The 19,061-nt window shown below is 37.8% G+C and overlaps 1 pseudogene; it reads right to left on the bottom strand.

Annotated features, from left to right (window-relative positions):
- Positions 1–12,347: 12,347 nt before the first annotated feature.
- LOC118570671 lies at positions 12,348–12,949 on the bottom strand (annotated as a pseudogene).
- Between the last annotated feature and the right edge of the window lie 6,112 nt (positions 12,950–19,061).

Below are 19,061 nucleotides of genomic sequence, written 5' to 3'. Positions count from 1 at the left end.
ACAGAATGACCCATGATAAAGTTAAAGTTATATAAATAATAATAGTTTAAAAATCCATGTTTTCAATATGATGACAACGCTTTGCATGTTTTATTGGCTAACTTAAGAGTTTTCAAATCAATGACAGAAAATTCCTATTTGAGGAGGTATCATAAAACTGCCAAGGTAATTATACAGTAACCAAATGCAACAGCTAACACAGCCTTTGTAAATCACTTTTCCATCAGTTTTCAACAGATGTGCTGCCACTTTACCTTCCCTGACTTCCCAAAATTGCACAGCACTATGTAGACCAGGCTGGCCTCGAACTCACAAGATCTGCCTTCCTCTGCCTCCCAAGTGCTGAGATCAAAGACACTGGGCTAACTTTCTGCTTTTAATATTCTTCCTTTGTTTAGTGTGGTTAATGTTTTGATTATTATATGCCGAGGAGAATTTGCTTTCTAGTCTAATCTATTTGGTTTTCTGTATGCTTCTTGTGCCTTGATAGATATTTCCTCTCTTCTTTAGGTTAGGAAAAAAATTTTTCTATGATATTGTTGAAAATACTTTCTGTACCTTTGACCTGGGTTTCTTCTCCTTTCTCCATTCATATTCTTCTTAGATTTTTTTTTCTATAGTGTCCTGTGTATCATGATGTTTAATGCCAGGATTTTTTTTTTTTTTTTAGATTTAACATTTTTTACTGCAATATTCATCTCCTCCATAGTGTCTTCTGTGACTAAGGTTCTCTCTTCCATCTCTTGGGTTCTTGCCTTTGAAATTCCTGTTTGAGTTTCTAAATTTGTCATTTCCATATTCCCCTCATTGGGCTTTCTTTTTTGATTGATCTATTTCTGTTTACAGGTCTTGAACTTGTTAATTCATTTTGTTCCACTGTTTGTATTTTCAGAGATTTCTTTAAGGTGTTTGTTCACTTCATCCTTAAAGACATTTTTTTTTTTTATTCATAAAGATTGTTTTTAAGGTCTTTGTCTTGTGTTTCAGCAGTTTTCCAATTCTCAGGGCCTACTATGCTAGGGTTGCCAGGCTCTAATGAAGACATTTTCTGTCCTGTCTGTTATTGGTTATGTTTTTAGGCTGGTGTCTAAGCATCTGAGCATAGGAAAATTGCAGTTCTAGGTGCTGATATCTGGTCTTGTCTTTGTGTGTGTGTGTGTGTGTGTGTGTGTGTGTGTGTGTGTGTGTGTGTGGTTGTTCCTTGGTTTCTGCTATCTTCTCTGGTTCTTAGGAGGGTGTGTTGGCTGTGTATTGCCTAGAAGGGTATTCTTTTGCAACAAATATGGCCACTGTGGGGTCTCAGGAAAATGTATTTATAGGTATTGGGAGCTGACACTTAGGATTGGGGATGAGCTAGGAGTAAGGGGCTTTGGGGGTCCATAGGAAAGTAGGACATTCCACCAGGACTTTCCTAATGCTCTAGAATGGGGGAAGAATTGAGGAGAGGCCACAAGAAGTTCTCCACTACAGTTATGGGTGAGACTGGGGAATTAGATATTGAGGAAAAGGTGGGAGATTGAAGATTTGAAGCTAGCCTACCTGCTTTGCTGACCTATTTGCTTCTCCATCAAACGTGGCTGCTGTGTTCCCAATAAGAGCCTGATGAATTTGGGGCCTGGCAAAACAGGATGAGCAGAGAGGAAGGTTGGAGAAGTTTTGTGTGATCCTTTGGAGATGGGAGCAGACAGGAGGGGGAGATCCATCCTAGGTGATGTGCTTCAGAGCTGAGGATAAAACTGGGGGATTAGATATGGAATAGTAGAGAGGTAAAGGTCGGTCTACAATTAGCCTGCTTGCTTCCCTGGGCTGAGTCTTAATCACTTATTTTTACAAATGAGACTCAGAGAACAAAGTGACTTTCGCAATTCATTCATTCAAATTGTGGCACTGGTTTTGCTATACAAGCAGTGAATTATTAACAATGCTCAGTGCTTACATGAGCTTTAAAAATCCTATGTTGGAGGATTCAGTGTGTGAAGGCATTTGAAGTAAGCCTGACTACCCCTGTTTGGTTCCGGAGCCCACAAAGTGGGAGAGAACAACTCCCACAAGTAACATTTTTACCTCTACACAGGCTATGGAACTCATGAACCCATTATAGTATCGTTTTGGTGTGTATGTTTGGATTATATTTAGAATGATTATAAACAAAACATGTGTATAAAATAGAATATCATTTATATTTAATACTAAGGGTGTTCGGACATATGGCATGCGACTTGAAGACATTGTGTTTAGTGGAATAAGCCATTAAAGAAAAAGACAAATGGTGTGAGTCTCTCTAAATGAAGTATATAAACTAGTCAAATGCATAAAAGTGTTAGTTTGGGAGAGACAGAACATTTTGGAGAATAACTGTGATGTTGAAACACTCATATGCATGCATGTGATACCATCACATGGTAGACAGAAAATGGATTCATGATAAATGTGTCACACGTGTTTCACCATAAGCAAAGTGCCTGAACAGTGAAGATACAAATGATATAAAAATTCTTGACTCCCATTTAAAATTTTCAGATTTCTTCTCTTGCAAATTACTTGTTTTTAAGATGTTGTTTCTGTACCATATTTTGCGAGTTTTATCTGTGTATTTCATGATCACCTGGATTGATGTGTTTCAGGCCTACAACTCATGAAGACCTGTAATAACTTGTCCAACTGGGTCTTCAATATGAAACACAGTGACTTAAATGACATATGGAACACGTGGTATGGTGAGGCAAGGCAGAGCTGTTCAGGGAATTCATTCATCTCCTGTTTAGTCAGTTTCACAGATACCTCTGAGGTTTCTAAGGGGATATCATGAATTAAGATTTACTATAGAACAGGATCAACATAGTGGGTTTGGGACCTTCAGAGGGGGAAACTAACTCAAATCAAATAAAGCAGTACATCACATTATTTACAATGATCCATCGGTTACTAAAAAGGATAAGCCAATCTCCAGGTAGGGTTAGAAATTAGCAAGATTTCAGGTTCTCACATCTGTGCAAAAATCAAAATGTACAAAATTGCCCCAAACTATTACAAGATGTTTATTGCAGAAAAATAGTTCCCAAGGAAAGCTAATAGCAGAGCAGATTTAATGAGGAAAACCAGGTTCATAAGTACTGAGATAATGTACTTGAATTTATGAATGTTTAACTTAGTTTGGGGCTTTCTTAACAACTTCAAGTCTACAGCTGAAGGATAGTCATTTCTGAAGATGAATGCCATGAGTAAAGGATCATCTTTCACGTTAGTCATATTAAATCAGCTTTGCCAACTTCTATGTATGTATTTTTATTAGATTGACCAGATGATCTTTAGGGCTGCTTCTCATCCAGAATATTTATGAGTTCAATCCTGGCAGAGCTTTATAAAACATAAAAAAAATCATGTATGTAAGACTTTTGCACCCTGCTTGCAGAAGACAGAAAACCAATACTTTTTATGTATGTACTTTGAAAAGAAAATGATCAAACCAGAAAAAAAAAATGACAGGAGGGTTACATGCTCTCTCTTCATATCTTCATTTTTAAAATCTATTTTCTTAAAGTATTTTCCAGTTCAGAACCGATAGGATACCCTTCATCATTGCATACACCTAATTATACTTAGCTTGTCATCTAACCCCAGGCAAGAGTCATAGCACTATGAGAAGCATAAGACAGTGACACAGCAAGATTCTGAGAATGTGTGGATCAGATGTCACAAAGCTCTCTTGAAGTTCAGTGAGTTTTTAAGAAGTAATTCATGGCACTGAGCCAAGTTCCTAGTTGGTTGTAGCTTCAGGAATCCAGATAGTGTAATGTGGAGCAACAATTGTGTGTGAGAAGGGCAGCATACACCATTTAAATCAGGCCTTGCCTGCATGTGTTCCCTAGCTCTTAGATACTTTTAATAGTCCAAATGCTGGTCATAATTGCTTTCTAATGTATTTGTCATTACCTTAAAAATAACAGTTAAAATATTCAGGAGTTAAATGATTTTTTTAACACCAAAACATCAATTTTTATCATTTTGTTACCAATTTTTAAATGCATTGCACAATATGAGTATCAAGCATTAATATGCTTTATTATGCATGATATGTAAGACATTCCTGTCAAATTTTTTTCTTTTATTAAAATAGCCTTTATTTCTCACATGGTAAGTCCTAATAACTGTTTGCCCTCCCTCTGCTCCTCCCACGTCCCCTCTTCCTCTCTTTCAATCTGGATCCACCTCCTCTCTGTCCCTCATTAGAAGACAAACAGGCTTCTAAGAGATAGTAATAAAGTAAAATGAAATAAAACACAATCTAATACATTGTTCTAGGGGAACAAACAGTACTCCAGGCTGTGTGCCACTGGTGTCTGCTACAGGTTCATCCATCATTTATTACACATTTTATTCATATGTGATGTGTGTGTGTGTGTGTGTGTGTGCGCGCGTGCACATGCACACGCGCCATGTATGCTCATGTGTGTGCATGTGAGCACGTATGTGTATGTGTAACATATATAATTTCTTCTTTTAGGAAGAATTAGCCCAGCCATCTTAACTACTTAGTATTTATATCAGTGCCTGAAACAGGTGCATTAAACTATGTGGGTTATAGAAAAAGTCACACAAATCTTTCAGGCCTCAGGGCTTTTTACACATTTCCTCATGTGTACATGAAGTGATATGAGAAAGATATGCCTTGGTTCAGTAGTGGCACTCAGGCCTTTGAAGGGCAAAATGCCAAAGAAGAAGTGAAATTTAAAGGTGTGATCTTATTTTCCTCTTCTCAGTATTAATCCTCTTGGCAATCGACACCAGTATATTTCTTTCTCTTTTCTACCCAGTTGTGATATTTTGCCTCAAAAATAGTTTACTGGATAAAATTCCCCTTTTAGGGTAAGGTTTCATATGACAGACAAGCACTGTGTACTTGATGAGTTTAATGGCACAAGCTTTACTGAGGAGCTTGGACTGGTCAATTTATTCTTTGGACAGGCTGGTTTTAGAGAGAACAAAATTCCTGGAAACAAGAAAGACTCGTTGGTGATGGACAGAGACAGCAATAAACCTAAATACTTTGGAGCTGAGGAGAACTTCACACCATCTCAACTTGCTTCAGTACATGAAGAAATAAAAATGATTAGATGAAGAGAAAGACATTTTCCTAAAGCATCTGCTAGAAATGTCTCTTCTTGTAGTGATAGTGAGTGAGTTTTCCAGCCATCCAAGTTTTATTTGCTTATATTTAGCAAGGAAAAAGAATGATAAGCTATGTTATCATACAGTAGTATTAGAGCTATAGATTTAGGATTCTGTTATCAACATGGAAAAACACTCTAGATATAAACTACAAATATCTTATCACTCTAAAAAGAACCAAAAAGGATTGTTAAGACCAGCAAATGGGCAGAAAAGAGCAAGATCAAATTATTCCGCCTCCACTCCATGTTGCTTAGATTGTTCCTCATGATCCGAGGAAACTAAAATATATCACACACTGTTTAGATGAATTACATTTACTGTGTCATTAATAATTAGTCTGGTTTTGCTGTAATTTAGAATAGGGACTTTGGGAGTCTTAATTTCCACATTGGAATATGTATGTTCTTTGAACTATCTGGACCATGCTGTCCTCTCATTTTCTAAGGTTCAGGCTAAATCATGAAAGTATGAGATTAATTATTCTTTGTATCACAAACTAAGGACCCCTGTAGCCTTTTGCCACAACTTTCCCCAAGGGCTGATGTAAATGCATTAATCATTCTGCCAGAAGCTGGATTTATATTTTCTTGTATATAATGGCAGGATGACAGACAAGGCACTTTGTTTCATGATATCTTGTAAAGTTAAGAGTTTTTAAAAATAAATTCACCTCCTTCTCTGGAAAAAGAATTTATTTGAATAAGTTAAAAGCCATCAGAACTCCCTTTGTAGATTTTCACTATTTTCTGAATCACAAAACTATGTAACTGATTAAAATAATTTCTTTAGTGAAACTATCACTGTATTTTCCATAATTGAGACCATTTATTATTCTGTAAACTTCATTAATAATATTATGGCAGCTACTAACCTAATTGTATCTTTATTAATTCATGTATTTAATTTATATAATTAAACTTTTAGTACAAAATTAATTAATTAGTACACACTCTTACCACTACTTACTACTTACTCTTGAGAGCAGCATATAGTTTGTGACTAAACATAATAATTCAAAATTACATGTAAATTTAACTAAAAGTTGTCTCTGTAATAAATTTAGAATATGCATGCTACTCATGTGCTCATATAGACTGTGTTTTAAAGATTCTATGAAAATTTTAATAGCTTTTAAAAATATCAAGCAAATGTGATGCAAATATATAACTAATATTTCTATAACAGCCAGGTATCAGAGTTTATGACTGATATGGTTTACACCTGATCATATTTGCTCATTAATTTTTTTGGTATAAATGAGTGAACATATATAAAATATAGGAGCTAATTTCTAGCCAAATGCTCATTACTGTCCATATATCTGACTGTGTTAGCTGGTATATGGGAAGGAGATGGCTTACTAAGTTATGAGGATCTTCTGTATTACATTCTCAAAGTCCGGTGGGTAAAGGAAAAGCAACAAATGCCTGTCTTAGTTATTTTTCTATTGCTGTGATCTTGACCAAGGCAACTTATAGAAGAAAGGGTTTATTTGGGGTTTACAGTAGGCAGTCCATGATTCAGGATGAGGCAGACAGCAGGCATGGTGGCTTGAGCTAAAAGTTGAAAAGGTGAGTCCTCATAACTAGAATCTCAAACAGGAAGCAGAAGAAGCAAACTGGGAAAGGCTTGTGACTTGCAATTTCAAAGCCTGCCCCCAGTGACACATTTCCACTAGTAAGGCCACACCTTCTAAGCCTTCCCAAGCAGTGTCACCAGTTGAAGAGCAAGTATTCAAATGTCTGAGACTATGGAGGACATCTCATTCAAACTACCATGGTCTCTGAGACACAGCTATGTCAAACCTGTGCATGAAAGTTGTGTATGGCAATTTCAGGCAGACTGGAATGAGTCAGTTTGTGTGTGCCTGAATCTGGCTCAAGTCTACATTGTTCCTTGTCTTTAAGTAGGGAGGCAAGAGTGGTAGCTAAAATTATCCACCCATGCATCTGAGTCTTTGGAATAGTCTAATTAGCTACTATACTCAATCAATCAAACAATGGGTTCTGTAAATTAGATGTCAGTCACAACTTTGGATGGAACATGGATTCTGGAAGAATATATGTTTATCTGTTTCACATATGTGGGTTTTCTAGAGACCTCCAAACCCATTTCTGCATCAGCTGAAGAGGGCCACATTCAAGTGAAATCTCTCTCCCTCTTCCCTGCCTATTTATACTCTGTCATGCCCACTTAGTTCAACAGTTTTGTTCTTAACCATTGGGAACCAAACTGTTGAACATTGAAGGCCAGTGAAAGGTAATTTACATGGCTAATTACTTTTAAGTTGCTACTTTCAAAGCTAGTCTGTGCGGCCAATTTCTTGTTAAGCTGCTAATAATATAAGAAATTTTGGAAGAATTTGCATATACTTAAAAATTCAGTTATCCTCAAACCAAAAAAAAAAAAAAAAAACTACTTTGTAGCATTTTTGTATTCAAATAAGATAAAAATGGTTATCTCATTTCATGGTGGTCCTGAGTAGGCCATGAAACAATGACAGTTGTCTTAGTTTTGTCATTCAACATAGAACACTTTCCCCAGCGTTCTGGTGGATATGGATTTTACTTGATCACTGGCTTTCTGTACAGGCATACCTAGACTGAGAACATGAAACTCAGTCCAAAATGAATGTAGGGAAATGAAACTCACTTCCCTGGAAGAACATCTTTCCATCCTCACTGCCTTCCTCCTTACCTTTCCTGTTCTCTGCCCAGTCTTCCCCATGTCCCTGACTCTGATATCTTTCCTTCCTTACTTGGCTCTTCCACCAGGTTCATGTTTTTCTTGTTTCCCCAATTCCCCATCTTGTACATTTCTTCACTTAGATGCAAACAACGTCTTTCCTGAAAAGTCACAACTGACACACCAGGAAGAAACACAAGGCCTCCTCCTTGACTCACATATACCCTGCACACATTTCTTTATGAATTTCTGATTTGATTATTATTTGATTCTTCTGAAAATTTAAAGAAACATCAAACTTGTACCTGCTTTTTATTCTTTCATTCTCAAATATATAAGCATCGTCCTTTGAGCTAAAGAAAGCCAACATAAATGCTATAGCTTTTTTTAAATCACATAGTTAAAACATACACCTGAATATATCTCCATCCCTTTTCATTGTGTTTCCATAGCAACAATGCTCTGGCCTGGTGCCAGTCTTCTTGACAGCAAGAATGTTTTACTACTTGTAGTTTATGGTTCCTTGAGTTCATCTAGCTTTCAATTTGTCTCTCTGAGTCATGAGTTCACAATAACAGGATTGAGGGCATAAAAATGATAAATATGGTCTTTTGAACTTTAATGTTATAATTAGTTTAATTAAAAGATGTTCTTTAATTATGGTTTGGTTATTACTGTGGCCTCCTGGTATCTAAAACAGCTGTTTCATAGTCTAAATGCCTCCTATATATCGTTTGAGGCCCTGGTCTTGTACTAGGCCCAAAGCCTTTATTGGATAGTGACAAGTAATACAGTAAGTTTCTTTAGAGCTATAAGGAGATTGAAGGGACTGGTATCAACACAAGACAGTGCAAGACCAAGTTCTCAGCACAGAGGAGATTCATTTGCCCCAGAGGGACAAATGGCAGGAAGAAGAGACAAAATGGCAGACAGAGGATGAGGGAGAAGAGGAGGAACAAGAGAGAGGAGAAAGGGGACAAGGGGGAGGAGGAAAGGATACTTGTCCCAGAGAACAAAGGACTGCCTCTGGATAGAGAGGAGACAGACGAGGCCCATACGATGACATTTTATAAAGGTACAAGGGGAAGCCCCGTGTTAGCATGAGGTGTTTAATTTAAATTAGGCATGTTAATTAGGGCAGCCAAAGGGGGACTTTGATTAGTGGACGTCAATACTTTGATAGCTGGACCTAAGTTCTCAACCTCAAGAGGAGGAAGTAGCCAAATAAGGGAATAGACCTTGGAGGCTACCTTTAGGGATGGAACCTAATGGTTTTTAGCAAGGCAGAGGGAATGGGGGAATGGGGGAAGGGCAAGACCTGTCAGAGCCATGTTTGCCCGGCTCAGGATGGCTGGAGTCCTTTCAGACATTAGTTAGATGAATTGACTGTTTTTAAGAACAACAGTCTCTCCATCTATCTGTTTTCCTTTATTATGGTTTCCTTGTAGCTGATCCTACAACATTATATGTGACTTGCTTTCAGGAAGTCTACACATAAAGCTTCAACTTTTCACCAAAAAAATTAAAGAGAATCTCTTTCAAAGTCATATACCACAGGATTTTGTAATTCATAAAAAAAAATCATGATTTTAAAATAATTTTTAAATTTTATTTTCTTTATGTATATCTTATGCATATTTGTCTGTGTGAGACATGCCTATGTGTGTTTGAGCATGTGTGCTGTCCACAAAAGGAGGCCAAAAGAGGGTGTCAGATTCCTTGGTGCTGGAGTTACAGGAGTTTGGAAGATGACAAGATTGTTGCATGGGTGAGAGAATCATGACTGGTCGTCTCTCTTGCCTCCGTGTGACCAGTGCTCTTCATCAGTTAGTTATCCCTGCAGCCCCCAATTTGTGGTTGTAAGACTAACAGAGAACAGCACAACCTGTTTGGGGAACAGACAAAAGGGCCCTTTGTTAAGCACCACTCAGGAAGGGAAAATGGAAAGAGGAAGACAGCATCCTGCCTGCAGGAGAGCCACCAGCTTTCAGTGAGCCGAGGGCCATACTCAACTGTTTTGTACAGAAGCAAAAAGCAGGAGTTAGAAATGACAGCCTCTTAATCGTGGCTACATTCAGTGAAAAGGTCTCTTAGGAGTAAATGCCTTGATTTGTTTAATTGCTATAAGTCTAGAGGAGTAGTTGACACATTCTGAATTTGGATGTGTTACATGACTGTTGAAGTCACTTTTTGGATGAACCAGTCCAAAATTGGATGAAAAACAGTGGCTGTGGTCTAGGTCTGTTACAAGAGGAGAGATAGTGGAGTCAGTTATGTGGAGCTAACTAACCCAAGAGAGGATTTGGGATTCCAGTACCCATGTCACCCCCAAAATGAGGACTACATCTTTCCTCCTTGCAAATGTTTTTTTTAAAAAAGTCATGACTATGGAAATGTTAAAAAGTCTGAGAGTAAAATAAGTATATGCAGGGATTTTATTTGTATTTATGTATTGTATTTAATGCATAGGAAGGACATCATTTGAAAGGCTAAAGTTTATTTGTTGAGTGGTTCTTTGTACATTTAGTTGTTAAAATAAAGTTTCTAGCAAGCTTTTCTATGAAGTTGCGGTGCCCAGGGTAGATAATATCAAGACATAACAAATGAAGCTGACAAAGGCCCATCTAGACTGGACTATCCTGGGCCTTCTCAGCCTGTCATGGGCCTTGAAGGCACCTTCACTTGGTCTTAAAACTCAGAAAGAAAGAAAAAGAAAGAAAGAAAGAAAGAAAGAAAGAAAGAAAGAAAGAAAGAAAGAAAGAAAGAAAGAGAGAGAAAGAAAGGAAGAAAAAAACCTTGCTGAGGGAGCTCCGAGCTAGGACTCCTATTTTGCAGGGATGCTGTTGAAAACCAGAAAGGACATAGGGCTGACAAAAGTAGCCACGGGGGAAAGGGTAAGTCTTTGCCCTCACGTTAGCACCTTACAAACCAGTTCTGCATAACATAGCCTTGGGTTTGCTGGTTCACGGGGAGACTACGCCAGCATAGGAAGAGATAAGGAACACATGCACAGTCAGCACTGCATGGAAATCCAGCTCCACGTGGAGGTGGGTTACTCCTTCCTACAGAACTGTTAGCCATCTGCTACATGCCGATAGTCAAAGCATGCTTCTCCTTTATTTTCTAAATGTTAGGTTAGTTTTTACCAAATGTCAAGATGATAAAAATATGTATGTTTCCCCTATAAATTTTTGAAGAGAAAAGGGACAATTTTCTAACTATTTTTTCACCACCACATAATTCCACACTCTAAGAAAATTTTGATCAGTGGCTATCTTACACACACACACACACACACACACACACACACACACACACATTTAGCATTATGGCAAAAAGTAATAAAATAGCCAAATGTGTAAGGTAAGAATTTTTCTCAAAATACGACTCATGTAATGGTGCATCCTTTCTACACAGTAAAAATGTAGAGCTCCCAAAACTAGAAAGAAATTGTCCAAATGTCCAAAATTGTGTATAAGTCTTTATTTTTCATGATAGTGAATTGAAGTGTGGGAAGAATCACTTAGATCATAATAATTCAAACAAAATGTATCTAAACATTTAGAAAAATAGGAGCCAAATTAGGAATGTGCTTTAAAATTTTATATAAAACTGCTCCATTCTGCTGAAAGAATAGTTAGTTCATTTTACAATATGGAAATGTTTATTTGAGTAAAATAAGAATTGTAAGGGCCTCAAGTTATATTGCAAAAATATAAACCATTTTCAAAATCCAATGTGTTTAACTACAACATAGCTGTAGAAAAACAAATTGTTACAGGGACCTTAAAGTACAAACAATTTGGAGATGAAGGGAACAGTTTTTAACATGTTACAAAATAAGCAAAAACTAAATGAAAAGGATAATTAAGAAAGCAATAAAAACAAATGGCACTCAAGTAAATTAAAAATTTGCCAATGACTAAAAGTGCACTTAACAATGTAGGGGAGTCAGAAGTTACATCTTTCATAAACTCACTTCACAGCTCACACTTGACATTGTGGTTGGACTGTTCCAAATAATGAGAAGCTCCTTTAGGAGTGATTCCTTTATTGTCAATGAAGTAAGGGCCATCTGTCTCCCTGTCCTCACCTCCCCCGCCATAATGCACCTAATTGAAGATCTGTTAAAAGCCTGGTGCCAATTTTTCAGACACTCTCACCAAATAGAAGTCTTTTTTTTTTCATAGCCAAAGATCTTTTATTGGTGTAAAGTACTTATCAATCACCAGGTAAAACTGATACAGTGTTAGTTCCACTGTTCATGAGTTCCTGCTGAGCCTCTACTGAAGTAGGTGTCACTAAACTCAGTGACCAGGCTCCCAGAGCCTCAGACACAGTATGCAAGCAGCTTCACATTCTGCTTAGCTTCCTTAAGATTTCCAACAAGGCCAGGCAAGAGTCATATGTATTCACAGATGAGAAATTACAGGCCTGCCTTTCAAGTTCTCAGAAGTGACCTTACAGAATTCAGAGCCCCAAGGAGGCAACTAAGTTTCCCTCAGCACCCCTCCCAGAGCTGGCCCCAGGATGTACCCATGCAGCTTGTAGCCCACCTTACCTACTAGTGCCATAGTGCCTGGCTTTTCCCCACCACAGGGACGTGGAAAAAGGCCTTTGTTGGTAAGGGTTGAACCTGGCCTCATGGGTTGAGCCTGAGAAAGCCATGTTTTGTGAGTGCTTTCTGAATCTGGATTTCAATCATCCTGAGTCCTCTATGATCTTCAGATGAGGGTTGTTGTTGCTGATCTCTTTTGGAACACTCTTGAGTTGCCTTCTCCAGGATGTTAGTAAACTCTGGCAAATCCTGGAAGAAGCTCTGGATGCCATACAACCTGGTCTCCTCTACCTGCTTGCCTTAGATTCTCAAGAGCCACCAAAGCTTGATTGTATTTTTCCATGGTCTCTCTCAGCTGCTCCTCCAGCTTCACCCTTTCTTCTCGGTGGGTCTTGTCTTCAGAGAATGGATCCGTCTTTGGCTAACAATGACCCAAGTCTTCTTCCAGGTTCTGACTACTGTTCTTCTGTTTTGTATCTGTACACACAGGTGAGGAGAAGGCCTGTGCCCAAGACTGCCCCATGCCAGCCTCATGCACCACACTGAGCTGCCATGATTGCCCCTGTGGTTCCCAAACAGAAGTCTTTAAGCTGAGAACTTCTTCATACTGTCAAGTACTTTTTCTTAGAATTTGAAGTTGGCTTTCCCTTGCTTTACACAGTGTTGGCTTTCTCTTTATTTACTTAGCCAAGTGACCCTCTACTGAAATAAGTGCTCCCACCTCATTTCTTCCAAAATGAAAACAACAAAGCAACCCCAAATTTGTACACTTGAACACGTCACACACTAGAGATAAAGTGAATGACTTCTTTCATGTAGTCAAAAATCCTAGATGTAACTAGGTCCTAACTCAAGCTAATAAAAAAATGATTTCCTCATAATGGCCTAGGCCAGTGGTGCACTTATTTGGGACTAGTTATAATATATTAAACCACATTATTCTGTAGACATTTTAAAATAAATATATTTCTGAATTTAGAATAGGTTAGAAGAAACTACCTTAATAACTAGTTTGAACTCAGTAATTAATAAAAAATCTGCTTTCTGCATCAATGACCAGCCTGGCATGACATCCTTAAGAGTAAACTAGTGGTGCATATACAGTGCCACAAATCAACATCATTCTAATCAGACGTAAGATCTGCTCAACATGTGGGAAACCCTGTCTGGTACTAGAAACCTAGCTAAGTACCCAATGCTAATGAAGTCGCTGTTGTTAGAAGAGTTTCTGCAAACACTGATTTACTAAACCAGTAAAATCCCTAACAGAAATCTATCAACATCTGTCCTTATAACCACAGATAAGTGTAGTCTTCACCCCTCATTAAGGAATCCCTCTTTGCAACAGACAGAGACCTCTATAGAAAATCACAACCAGGCAAAGTGCACAGTTGTTGAACCCAGTCCCAATGGGTTCTACCCCCCACTCAAAAACTCCCACACCTAAGCATCAGGGAACACTGTAGAAGAGGGATTAGACAGAGTCTTAGTGCCAGAGGGTTGGGGGGGGGGGTGTCATGACATTGTCTCCTAGCAACATCAGAAGCTACCAATGTAAAGTCTCCCAAATATAAGCCGAACAAGGACAATACCAATGAACACACCAGAGTGGACAAGGAAAAGCCCATGAGGTCTCATTCCAACATAAAGAATTGTAAATAATTAAGGAAAGCTGGGAATGGGAGAGGTAGTCTTCTCCATAGAGCACACCAATTGGTTGTCCAGTGCCAAACAGCCAGCCAAATGATATGACCATACAATTAAGATTGTACGGAATGAGCATGTTATATTTAGGAATATGTGTGTGTGTGTGTGTGTGTGTGTGTGTGTGTGTGTGTGTGTGTGTGTGTAATGTAATAATAGTCAAAAGAAGAGGTGGTGAATTTGAAAGAAAGTAGGGAGGGGAGTGAGTATGTGAGGGCTTGGAGGGAAGAAAGGGGAGAGATAAATATTGTGACTATATTATAATCTCAAAAATGAAATTTAAAAGCTCTACTTGTCAGTGAATCATATAAAGATGAATCAGACCGTTCATGAAAGAAGACAGCTAGGCATCTTTGCCACTCACTGTAGAATAGGACAAGACTCATTTTACAACACAGACCCAGTGTGAGAGTCTTTTCTCCCAAAGCATGGCTAGTTTTCTTACCATATATTCATTTGACTCAGGCCTGCATCTCCTCCTTTGCTCTTCACAGAGACTTTAGGACAACTCAGACCATAGCAAACTATACCAGCTTGGAAATCCACATCTGCTTTCTTCATTGCATTATCAATAGGAGGAGGAGAATGCAAAACCCTGTCTGATTGTAACCAACAGTCTCTGTGCTCTGTTCTCCACAAGAAATGCACAACCGTTAGCTGTTCACTGTTGTTGGTTCCCGTTTCATTCATCGGAAGAAATGCTGTTTCTTCATAATAAAACAAAAGCTCCTATCTGAATTACTTTGAATGCATCCTTGTTTTAGGATGTGAAGGCTCATATTCTTAACTGAATACAAAATAGGAGTAATTTGGATTCTCATTTTTCACGTGCTGACTTCATTTTGGGTTTTGCAATTCTAACAACACAAAGAACAAAGCTTTCAGCAAGAAACATTGTGGGAATGATCCTTTGTGGGTAGAGCTAGGCTAAGACTGAGGTACAACACACATAATACATGAAGGCTAGGACAATGCCCTGTATCAAAACAATGTACAGCACAATGTTAATGAAAAGTAAAAACAACCTGAAAAAGTCCACAGTCCATAATTGAAAAAAAGTATCACCATTTTAAATCCAGGCAAGACAGTGGGTTGAATTATTCCACTTGCCTCAGGAGATGGCCCACACAGCATGGGTTCTTTCTGTTACAGATGGATGGGCAGACCTGCCTGCCAGAGTCACGCAACTTTTGTCAACTTAGTCCAAAACTTGTCAACTTGTATCTTAAGCTGGTTGAATTGACAAATCATTTTAATGTCATTTAGGATTTATCATCATTGTTCTTTGTGCTCTTCTCAAATGCTCATTTCTTCTCTTGAACTTTCTCTTGCTCTTGTGACATCATTTCTCTTATGAAATTGAGCATGCTTTGTTTGGAGACTATTTTCATTATGTTTTGAAAAAAAATTGCAGCCCTGATAAGACTGTGTTATATTGTTCTCACCCCAAAACTTTGTAAAGTGAGTTCTCAGAGTCCTGAGAAGCAACAAAACAAATCATTTAAAGCCCCACCATAGACCTAAATTTGAGTTATTTTTTCAAAAATGATTTACTATCAATTTTGGAAAATAATCTTTGAACCCAACAAACTATACTTACTCTTAATATAATTGTGCTTTTGTTCACAATAAACGATCATCCTTTAGTGGTAAAAGAAAAATACATCTAGGAGTACACACTTACTGGCATTTATTATGTCAAATTTCTCTGTTCTGTTTACTCTTTCTTAAAATTCTGAGTTAACCAATGTCATCAAGCCTAGAAACAAAAACTGAATGTTTCAACAACACTTCAGGCAGAGAGTAGGAACTTTACTTACCCTCCTAGGGCAACATACCCATTGCTGCCTCTTGTCTTTTATGCTAGTGTCTTAATATAGTTTACGTTTATATATGCTACAAATACATTTGTATGTAAGTGTAAATAATATTGCTTTGGAGAAACTGCGTACAGTAAAAATATATGTTGTGGTCATCCTCATTTTCATCATTTTCCAAAGGCTTCCATTCTCTTGTTCATGCTCCATTTCTGCCTGATGTTATTGCTTCTTCCTAAAAGGCAGAGTCTAGATTTGTTGTGGAGTTATTCTTGGCTTCTGTTTGACCAACATGTTTCATTTTAATCACGCCTTCCTTAATCATAGGATTCCTGGTTCACAAGATGTATCCATTTTCAACACTTTAGTGATGTCACCCCCATTGATTTCTTGCATAATTTCTGAGATCTTCTGTAGCTGCTACCCAAGTTATTCTGTAGTTCAGGGTGCACTGTACCCACTAAGTAGTTAGTCTTCTACTAACTCTTAGAACACTCTTACATGATTTGACTGCAGTTACTAGAGAGAGTGTAACTCAGTAGTTGAGTACTTCCACAGCATGCATTTTAGGTTCAATCCTTGGTAGCAGGTAAAACCCTGCTACAACCATCAAGTTGAGGGGATGCTGGAAAAGTTTTGCCTTTATTCTAAGCAAAGTAAGTAGAAAAACGGTGTTAAATGTGGGGCATATGAAATTTTTATCAAAATGAAAGAAAGAAAATTCTAAAGTATTCAAAGTATAGATAGGTGAGTAAGCAGGACTCTTTCTGATAACATATCAGGATTAAAATATTGTAATATTTAACTTTTCAATAAGTTAAAGGCAATAAACCATACATATTCTTTAATGATTTTACTTGATATTTCTCACAAATATGAAAGTCATTCAATTTTCTGCTTTTATTTTATCAAAATTATATCATTTATCACACACTGTGCTAGGTGCTCCCCTGCTTTATGCTGATGATTATTGGGCACTCAGAGTTTACATATAATTTGCATATTTGTTTTTATGAGATTAGGTTTTTTCTGACATATTATTAAATATCTTTGAAACAATTACATGACAGATAATTTTCTTTATATATTTAAATGATAGGATTCATTGATTAAGTAAGTACTTCCCAATTCCCATTTATAGATGCCAAATATATATAAAAGACTTTGATTGCTATTTGGGTTCAATTTCTCTTTCATTTCTTAGAGACGAATGAAAATCATATCAAAGCCTCCTGGGAGATGGCAGTACAGAGATTCTCACACGTATCTAACTGTGTCATTTCTGCTGCTGAACAAGTGGGAGATGCTGCTGGTCCATTTCACCTCAACCATCTCATCTGCAAAGATGGAGGTGTCCTCTTACAGTCTGGATGTACAAGTCAAATTTACATGGCCTGATACTGAGTTAGAAACTGACAAATAGGGCATATTGTTCACTTATGAGTTCTCATTGTATGCACAGGTGTGCATTTGTGTATATAATTGTTTGATATTTAGCATATTAAAATATTAAGTAAATATTTATATTTTCAGTGTAATCATTTTAAATATCAGTTGTAGACAGTTCTTTCTTTGCTTTGCTGCCAGTATATTTAACACTGTTACCGACCTAATGTTCACTTAATGTTCTAAAAATGCTTGCTAGTGGCTTTCTGTATTAATTTTTAGCTTTAAAATACTGGAGAAAATATCATATCTTGATTACTGAGTTTTCTGGTGACTTCTTAAGCTCACATTCAAAGCAAATGGCCCACTTACTTTGGACTTTCCTGGGCTCTGAGCCTCAGTGCAGCTCTGCTTGGTGGATCCACAAATACACTTCCAAGCTGATGCTCTAGAATTGCTCTTCCTATCATAGTTTCCTTTTCTATGCACCCAGGATGGAAATCTCAGGAGTGTCTTTAGTGGATATTTTCCCCTCCACATCTTTGCATATAATTGACATATAATGTGAACCAAGGTAGCTGAATTCTCTAAAATATAAGCTATAGCCACCTTTAAAAGAGTTTTGCTATGTACTTTCCTTTAAATTTTAATTAATTTTTTATTCTCTCTCTCTCTCTCTCTCTCTCTCTCTCTCTCTCTCTCTCTCTCTCTGTGTGTGTGTGTGTGTGTGTGTGTGTGTGTGTGTGTGTGTGTGTGTGTGTTACTGAAGTGCCCACAGAATCAAGACAAGAATGTCAGATCCCCAGGAGCTTGACTTACAAGTATGTTTGAGCCATCTCATATGAGTGCTGGGACTCACACTGTAAGAGTAGTATGCACTGTTAACCTCTGAGTCATCTCACAGCCTTCTATCCACTTCTAAAAATTATTTTGATTTCATATTAACACATACATAAAACATAAAAAGTACATCCTAGTGGTGTTGTGTGAGTTTTTGATATATATGTATATAGTGTAATGCTCAAGTCAGTTAAACATATCCACCCACTCAAATGTTGATTCCTTTTTATGCTGAGAACATTGGAAATCCATAGTTCTAGGCTTTCAAAATGTCCCCAACATTGTTCTCATATATAGTCACCTGATACCCAATAGCGTACCAACACAGCTTGCTCCTATCAAACGATGTTAGTTCCTATGCCCAACCTTTCTTCCTTTTCCCACAGCCCATCCCCTATCTCTCTTTCTCCTTTCCTCAGTCTAGGGTCAATTTTATCACCATCAGACTGTGAATGCAGACTTGGACTAAGTGGTGCAAGGGTTTCTTAACTCTCGCCCTTCCATCTGAAGGGCAGCGTCGAGTTTATGAAGTTCTGCTGTGGGATGATGTTCTCTATGTCAAATGTGTTGCTCTGATTGGTTAATAAATAAAACACTGATTGGCCAGTAGCCAGGAAGGTGGTATAGGTGGGACAAGCAGAGAAGAGAATTCTGGGAAGTGGAAGGCTGAGTCAGAGAGACACTGCCAGCCGCCGCCATGACAAATGAGATTTAAGGTACCAGTAAGCCACAAGCCACATGGCAAAGTATAGAATAATAGAAATGGATTAATTTAAGATATATGAAGTAGATAACAAGAAGCTTGCCATGGCCATACAGTTTGTAAGCAATATAAGTTTCTGTGTGTTTACTTGGTTGGGTTTGTCCTGCCTGTGGGCCAGGCAGGAATACTCTAGCTA

This window comes from Onychomys torridus, chromosome 19 (genome assembly GCF_903995425.1).
Source record: "Onychomys torridus chromosome 19, mOncTor1.1, whole genome shotgun sequence".
NCBI classification, from domain to species: domain Eukaryota; kingdom Metazoa; phylum Chordata; class Mammalia; order Rodentia; family Cricetidae; genus Onychomys; species Onychomys torridus.
This window is presented reverse-complemented; position numbering and strand designations above follow the sequence as displayed.